A 9,162-nucleotide genomic window follows, 5' to 3' on the forward strand; every position below is an offset into this window, starting at 1 on the left:
TTACGACAATTGGAGCAATTATTCTTAGTTAGCGCACGAGTACGTGCTACCGTCACCGAAACTCTTCAGCTAATAAACTGTTTAGAGGAGTCGTGAGGAGGGGAGGCTGCTGGAGGGGGGGCGAGGCCGGGGATTGGCGGGCGGGGCCCCGCCCACGGCGCCTAATGGCAGCGCCGGGTTGGCCGGCCGCTGTAATACAAATGGAATTACAACGCGGGGCTCCGCCCCTTATTTTCACTTTGAAAAACTCGTTTACTCGGGTAAATGCTCGGATATTACACTTATGGCAAGGCACTTTTTAAACAAACAGGTTGGCGACTGGACTTAAACGCTTTTTTACGGCCTGAGTGACATTTACATGTTTTCTTTTTTTTAATGATTTAATTAAGGAGGAACGCCTTCCAGTGCGCACGCATGAGGCGGGGCGGAGTCGCGAGCGACGTAAAACTTGTCTAAATTCCTAATTAGACAACATACACACGGTTTTAGTGACACCCGAGATCTGATTAATTGGCCGCAACTATGCCAAGATGAGGTCAGGCTTTATTTACACAAAATTTATCCAATTTCTGGTAATATTTATTCAACACGTATTATTTATTCAACTGATTGGAAAAAAATCGACACATTATTTCCATTTAGACCCTCATGTAAATTAGGTGTTTCGAGGGGGAAATTGGATGTTTTTTGACAAGTTGTTCCCCTTGTTGTGTGATGACATCTGATGATGGGAGATTGGCCGTGGGATTTTTACCGGATATTGTAAATTGATGACATGTTTCACTTTATTGTAAATAAATTGTGTAATTATTTTAATGGACGTCAATTAACTTGTGGTTAATTAAGTGTGAAGTTGTTCCATGTGCTGGAGTGGTTTTTGTACAAATTGCCGGCTAGGGCTGGTTTGACAGGGAGTTGGCCGAACCAGATGGCGGGACAAAATTTACAAAGTTTATTCATTGTTTATTAGCGAAAATCAAAAATTACAATTAAAATTAAATGCAAATATATTGAAATAAAAAAGGAAAGACTAACCCGAAACCCAAACTTACCTTAGCAAAAATATATAGACTACTAAATATATAAACTACGAATACTTATTATATTTACCTCAAAATAAAAAAATAGTACCTCAAAACTTTTAACACAGGAACTTATTTAAAAACCCTACCATCACCTACCTAGGTATACCTACTTGAAAATTTTATTTCTAAACCCTTACCTACCTATTACTGGAAATTTTTACATATGCAAAGATTTTAAGATAACAGAATTAAAGAAAATAACAGAGAGATTATGGTTTAAAATATAAACCTACCTACCTACCTGTGTTGTTGATAATATTGTAAGATTTTAAATGCGCAGGTCGTATGGTGTTTAGATTTTAAAATTTTTAGTTATTATTTTTAATTTTTGTGTTAAGAGTTTATTGTATTTTCTTTTTCTTAATATGATTACTACCTACTTTGAAAAAGACAGTAGTAGATTCGTTTTCTGTAAACTGTACTGGTCTGCCTAACAGCCAAAAATTAATTGGAATTAAATACTAAAAAAATAGGTACAGTGAAACCTTCCTTAATGGACATCTCCCGATAACGGACACCTCTTCGCAACGGACATTTTTGTAGGAACGGAGCAAATGCATTGGAAAATAATGTAAAATAACCTTCTTTTATTGCATCGTTTATTATCATACAACGAACAATTAAAGATTCCTCATCGGTGTTCGTTGTTGAGAGGTTTTACTGTACGTACTAACTTCTAAAGTTTAAAAAAACTCAAATAATCCTGAATCAAATTAACATTTAAAACTAAACAAATTAAAAAAATAAATAAAAAACGAAATCTGTAGAAGTGTTTATTGCCAAAAATAAAAATCTGTAAATGTCAGAACTAAAAGTTAAAATTGAATAAACCTAAAAAATCGAAACCTAGAAGAATGAAATCAAAACCTGGAAAAACGAGAACTTATTTGAATTTTGTTGATTTATGTTCAATGGTAGATTTTTTGGTTTTGCATAGAAATATTGTACATTTTCTGATATTTTGTGATTTTTAAGTGAATTTATCAGATTTCTGGTAATTTGTGTATTGCCTTCATTTTACAGATTTCTAACTTCCAGTCGTTTATTTTTTTCTTTTTTTAATAATCATTTCCCACTTCCGTGAATCAACCTTTTTCGAAAATTCAAATAAACTCAAACCAAAAAAAAAATAAAACAGTCTGAGGGGCAGAAGGAATCGATGTAAAAAACTCAGGAAATTAGAAAAAATCACAGACTGATCTAGAAAAACTGAGTCTGTTGGCAACAGATAAGTCTTTTTGTTCGTAATTTGGTCTAATATTTTATGGAAAATCAGGGAAAATCAGCGTAAATCAAAGGAAATCGTGAGAAACTCTGCTGTTCTCAAAATAGTTAAACACAGTTAAACTGAAAACCCGAAGGACTCGACCTGAAAACCTGAAAAAAATTGTCAAATTTTTTTTATAATCTTTTTTTCTTTATTTGTTAAATGCAACAAAAATGTAAGACTGAATAAATTTTGCTAAAAGTTCTATGCACTCTAAATAATTCCACGGTATTACCACAAATAACATGGTTGGCTCTCCTGAAAGCCCTTTAATTTGAAAGATTGAATTTAAATTCGATCTAAATTCCACTGTTTAATTAAATAATTCCTGAAATATTTTGCCATTTAGCCCTGGGGTTCTACAAAACCTTTCGATATAAAAGGTCAAAATTTAAAATAAAATTTGTTGGACATGCACTTTTTCTGAATTTTTTTGGCTAATTTCCCGTTCTCGCAGCAACTCGCTTGTTTTAGCAAATCTAACTGCGTTACTGCCCATTTGTGTGCATTTTCGTGCCGTTTGAGCTCCAGCAGTCGCTCATGGCACAAAGAACCTTCCGTTACTTCCCCGTTTGATTACAGTGATCTCGTCTGGTGTCCAATAATGGCTAACGGTGACTCGTCGCAGAAGAAGCCGCGAATTTCCCGTTTTTACCACAAATATCCAGCATCGTCATGCGATTGGCACGAAATTAGAGCCTCGAGCGTGCAATTTGCCCGAATTAATTACCGTCTCTCGAATCGGGAACAAACACACATAGGCGCGTCTTAATTTCCATTCGAATCTCTAATGGCGAAACCAGTTTGGCTCTAATTTGTCCAGCGAGAGATAATGGACGCGCGTAATGTGTAATTTATAAATTCCACCATCACACACACACACACCACAGCCCATAAAGTCGATCCTAATCGCTCGAATAACTGATATCTTCATGTAAATTCGATGGTACGGACAAAGCTGATATAATTATTCCTCTGCTGTGGAAACTAATGTGCGACGAGGATAATCATCCGGTATGATTTAGTGGCCTCCGGTCTTTATTAAAATTAATAACCGACATAAATAACACGTCCGAATCGACGAATAAACACTACGTGAGGCTTATAACTGATACCGATAATTAAAAACGCCAATTTATTTCGACAATGTGCGCTGGACGCAGACGAGGAAATCTTATCGAAACCTAATGGAAACTTGTAAATTGGGAGATAATTGATGGTATAAATCACGAAACGAGTAAATAAATGATGAATAAACATGAAGCTAGATAACTGGAAGAGACGAGACTCGCACCAACAAGTGTCAAAATAATAACTATTTATGACCGTTTCGAAAATTTTATTCAAATCAAGAAATTACAAGACAAACGTTTCAACGTTAGTGCAATCATTAAAAAAATTGACAGAAAACGTTTTACTTGACAGAAATGTAGTTCTCAAATAAGGAATTATTTCTGTATTTTTTTATTAAACGTAGGATTAAGTAATAACGTAAGTTATTACCCAGTGAGCACAGTAACGTAAAAATAACGTAAAGAAAGAAGCGTAGTTAGGTTGCAAAAATAATACTTTTATCGTTGAATTAACGTTAAACATTAACGTTTTTTTTAGTAACTATTTAAACGATTTTCTAACGCAATAATATAACGTAAAATTTTAGGCAATTTAAGACCAGTAATCAACGTTATCAAGAAACGTTCCAAAAAGGCTGTTTTTATTCAGATAATTTTATTTTATTATAAAATATGCAATAAGAAAAATGTTAAGTCCTTTTGGTTGATTGGTTCAAATTTCTTTACGTAATTTTTTTGGTACATTTTGAAATAAAAATCTGTCAATCTAAATTCCACAGCAAGAGTTGATCTAAAGACTTTTTGAACGCATCGTATAATACTAGTACTCCACTTTATCTTAATTTCCAAAAATTTAATATCATTTTTGAGACTGTTATGAACTTGTTTTTTTATTTTTTATATTATTTTTTTATTATATAATTGTCAAAAATAGATGCAAAAGTAATTATTACCATAGTAACTATACCGGGTGCTCAAAAAGCGACGCACCAATTCAATGGTCAATGGTGTGTGATAGAGAAATTCTAACTTTTTAAACAAATGATATGTGGCAACTTTGTAATATTGCAACAAAATTTGATCAACAATAAAAATAAATTATTTTTGAAATTGTGCCTTAGGAAAAAAATTCCAGCGTTGGCACATCTACATATTGTGTTTTTTTGACGAAATTAATTTTTTTCACATTCAAAAAACTGCTAATGTCCGATAGTAAATTTAAAAAATGATTACTTAAATAATAATGAAAACTGAAGAAATTAACAAAACAAGTTTGTAGATACAGATGTTTTAAAATATGACTTCAGGATGTTTTTCATTTTTTTCAAGATTACCAATGAGTCGGTGTGCCAGTTTTTAAGCACCCTGTATATTCTGAGTTTTTTTTACAATTAATTAGTCACGTTTATTTATATTTCCTCTTACTATATTAATATAAAGTTCAATTAAAAGTTAAATTAACGTTAGGCAGTGCCATAAAAACAAAATTCAGTTTCTTTTAAACGTTAATTATACGTTTGAAACAAACGTTAGTAAATAACGTTAAAGTTCTGTTACTTTTTTACGTAAATATAACCTTAATTTAAAACGTACTTTAAACGTTAGAAATTGGTAAAAAGAATGCGGATGATTTTTAAACATAAAACGTTTAAAAAACGTAATCATACAACCAATCAACAACGTATAACGTTAAAAAAACGTTAGATCTACGTCTGTGTGCTTAGTGGGTTGTAAGTTAAGATAGAAATAATTCAGCACTCATTTAATTGAGAAATTGCGCGTTTTTGAGCAGATGTTGATGGTCGCTTAATTCATGTCCGAGTTAAGCAACGTTTTAATAAACTCTCTCAATCGCGAGAGCGCGTTGATGTGCCTTAAAGGATAATTATGCAAATTCGTCGCGAAACGGCGCATATAAGAAAATTGCACAGCAACCAGCGCAGCGCGCACGAAAACCCAACTTATTCCTCTTACGAAATTATTATAATTGTAACGATCCACGTTTAAATTATTCAAATTAATACACATGTCAATCAGTTTTAATTTTTTCAAGAAATCGCCTTCTCAACTGCTCATTTGCATACCATTATCCGGTACATTTAATGGGTAATTAACTTCGTTTTGTCTTGTTTGTGAGCTGAAATTCGCCGGAAATTATTTAATGATGCTTAATAATCTAGAACGCACGCATTCCGCCCAAGGAAAATCTTGCAACGTTGATAAATTTCACGCCCATGACGATCAGGCGATGACACGTTTTTTCGATAGCAATATAAGGAATACAATTAGCCCAAGCACAAAGAAAATTTACGCCATTTACATAAGTAATGACCACGTAATCAGCTGAAGAGCCCCACTCTTATGAAAAAACTACGAATAACTAAATGCTAGGATGCGACTCGACGTGCAATTAAAATGTCCCCGTTCCAGTTAGTTCCCCCAGCGTCATCAGATGGCGCAGTTACTAATCCGTCTAAGTTTTAAGTGCAGTGACAAAAATTGCTACGTTTAAATATCAAAAAATTACAATCAATTGTAAATCAAACTTTTAACAAAAATTTTCATTTTTTTTCTCTATGTTTCTCCTGAAAATTTTAGTTAGTTGGCCACGCCCACACCAGTTTGTACCGACTTTCGGGTCAAAGTGCCGTGATTTAATCAAGAGAAATAAAAATTCTCTGTAATTTTGTGATTACAGAAATGAATAGATTATTTATTTTAGGAGCCGTGGTCTCAAGTTATTTACGACGTGACTTTCATTACTGCACGCTGAGAACATAAACACTTAAATTCGTATCTCTTCTTTTTTAAAATTACACGTTGTGGTTGTTTTAAATTGATAATTCCTCGTAGAGTACGGTCCAGGACCGGTCTGGCCTTTTCGAAATTGTCATTTTTCGCATTAATTGAGTGCTAAACCGCGCCTTGCGAATAAAGCGTGTCAGCTAAGGCCCGCTTGGGCCCGGCGCTGTAATGGTCCATCGCATTATAATTATACAGATTAAGTAAAGTCGAGAAAACTACCTAACTAATGTAGCTTAATACGAGCTGGGGGTGAGACGGTGCGCTTGCCCGGGCAGTGGGCGAGCGCTGGTCACAGTCTAGCCGCCCGATAATAAATCGGAGACTGGTTTTTGATATTTTGAAAATATAATTACACGTTTTCGTTCCGTAATGGAATACCGCGGCCGGCGTTAGCGGGACGGCAGTAGGGCCGGCGTGCGGGGGCCCAGAGGGGCCCCCTTGGAGGCGCTGTGGCGGTGATGACCCCGTCCAGTCAGCATATTCAAACATCACGAATCGAACCTTAACGCTAATGATAGGAATTAGCCGGCCGTTCGATCCACCGCTAATACGTAGTTTAGTTACAAATTCAGCCTCCAGGGGGATAATTTACCAAATTACCCGCCATAACACTTCAAAATAAACAAGAAAACTAGCCACATCGCCATCGACATGATCGTGTACTGTTTATTTAAATAAAGTCCGTTATTTATGGCCGAGGTGATCGCTGGAGTAGTAGCGACCTCGTTAGCACCTCACTCCGCGGCCCATGAGGCGAAGGGTCACGACCATGCAAAGGTCCAGCCGTAACGACCAATTACAGTTAATTCCTAATTAGACGCTGCAAAGGATTCAATTGTCCGGCTGAAAATGTCGACGATTTTTACCTTATTAACTGCAATTGATTATTGATTACATAGCAAGGCATGATTTTTGCGTTTTGAGGGAAAGCTAAGTTTTTTTTTAATTATCATAAAAATATATTTGACACAACTCGTTACGGTTAAAACTCCTTGAACAAAAAAGACTTAAACTTTTTTTTAGATTTGTCATTTAATTTTTTAATAATATAATTTTACTTTGAAAATTATCCACTATCCAAATTATCCAAGTGTGCGACAAAGACAAGTTAATGAAAATTATTTCTCCATTTTTAGTTATATTTGTAACCTAATTTTAAATCAAAAAATAAAATTGAGTCTTTAATTAAGGGGAGAATTCCTGTGTTTCAAATAGTAACTGTCATTTGCCGTCACATATTTTATGTACTCTACGTCAACTGGCCGTCAGTAGCGCGCAATAATTAATAATTTATCCTTACGCAAAATTTTCTGCTGATTTCGAATTCGAAGTGTATTTTTTTTGGAATTGTCTTTATTGTGAAAATTTTTGAAAAATTTAAAATTTTATGTTTACATCGTCATATCTTCCTTCTAGATGAAGCTTGAAATTTTATTTTTTTGCAAAAGATTTCTCAATAAATGTGGATTTTGAAGCAGCATAATTTTATTCAACATGCTTTTATTACAAAAAAATTGTTTTATTCTAGTTTTAAGTTTTTTTATTGTTATTTTTTATTATTTTTAACGTTATTTTTGCTTCCCCAAATCGCGTTTTTGTTAATATTTTGTGCTCTTATGTGCTTATTTTGTACCTTAAATAAGCTTCGAAAAATTCGAAGTTTAATTTTTTGTTTGGAATTGTCTTTATTGTGAAAATTTTTGAAAAATTAAAAATTTAATGTTTACATCGTCATATCTTCCTTCTAGATAAAGCTTGAAATTTTATTTTTTTGAAAAAGATTTCTCAATAAATGTGGATTTTGAAGCCGCATAATTTTATTCAACATGCTTTTATTACAAGAAAATTGTTTTATTCGAGTTTTAAGTTTTTTTTATTCTTTTTTTTTTTATTTTTAACGTTATTTTTGCTTCCCCAAATCGCGTTTTTGTTAATATTTTGTGCTTTTATGTGCTTATTTTGTACCTTAATTAAGCTTCGAAAAATTCGAAGTTTAATTTTTTGTTTGGAATTGTTTTTATTGTGAAAATTTTTGAAAAGTTAAAAATTTTATGTTTACATCGTCATATCTTCCTTCTGGATAAAGCTTGAAATTTTATTTTTTTGCAAAAGATTTCTCAATAAATGTGGATTTTGAAGCAGCATAATTTTATTCAACATGCTTTTATTACAAAAAAATTGTTTTATTCTAGTTTTAAGTTTTTTTATTCTTATTTTTTATTATTTTTAACGTTATGTTTGCTTCCCCAAATCGCGTTTTTGTTAATATTTTGTGCTCTTATGTGTTTATTTTGTACCTTAATTAAGCTTCGAAAAATTCGAAGTTTAATTTTTTGTTTGGAATTGTCTTTATTGTGAAAATTTTTGAAAAATTTAAAATTGTATGTTTACATCGTCATAGCTTCCTTCTGGATAAAGCTTGAGAATTCATTTTTTTGCAAAAAATTTCTCAATAAATGTGGATTTTAGTTTTAGTTTGGACAAAATTAAACTGAGAAAATTGCATGTTTCTTGTAACGTTTTATATGAGATAGTGAAACTTTCGAGATGCAATAATTTTTTTAACTTCGAGTGAAATGAAGCTAATAGCTTAAGTAAGTTTTCGGTGCAAGAATCATTTCGATATACTAAGCACACAGCAAGTTATTGCAATTTAAAGTTACTACGTATTTTCCTTTGTGCTCGTAGTGTTGTCCAATTTTCTCCGTTTTCTTGCCCAAAAATTAAACATTGTGTATTTCCATTAAAAACTACAAACACTCAGCAACCTTCTGCAAAAAAACAAAGTTTCTAGCTTTATTCACAAGGAAGATATGGCAACGTAAACGAAATATTTGACCAATTTTGAGTTTTTCAGGATTTCTACAAAAACGTCTTTTTCGTGATGAAGACAACTCCAAATCGCAAAACTAAATTCGGATTCGAATTCAGC

This window comes from Tribolium castaneum, chromosome 2 (assembly GCF_031307605.1).
Source record: "Tribolium castaneum strain GA2 chromosome 2, icTriCast1.1, whole genome shotgun sequence".
In the NCBI taxonomy this organism is placed as follows: Eukaryota; Metazoa; Arthropoda; class Insecta; order Coleoptera; family Tenebrionidae; genus Tribolium; species Tribolium castaneum.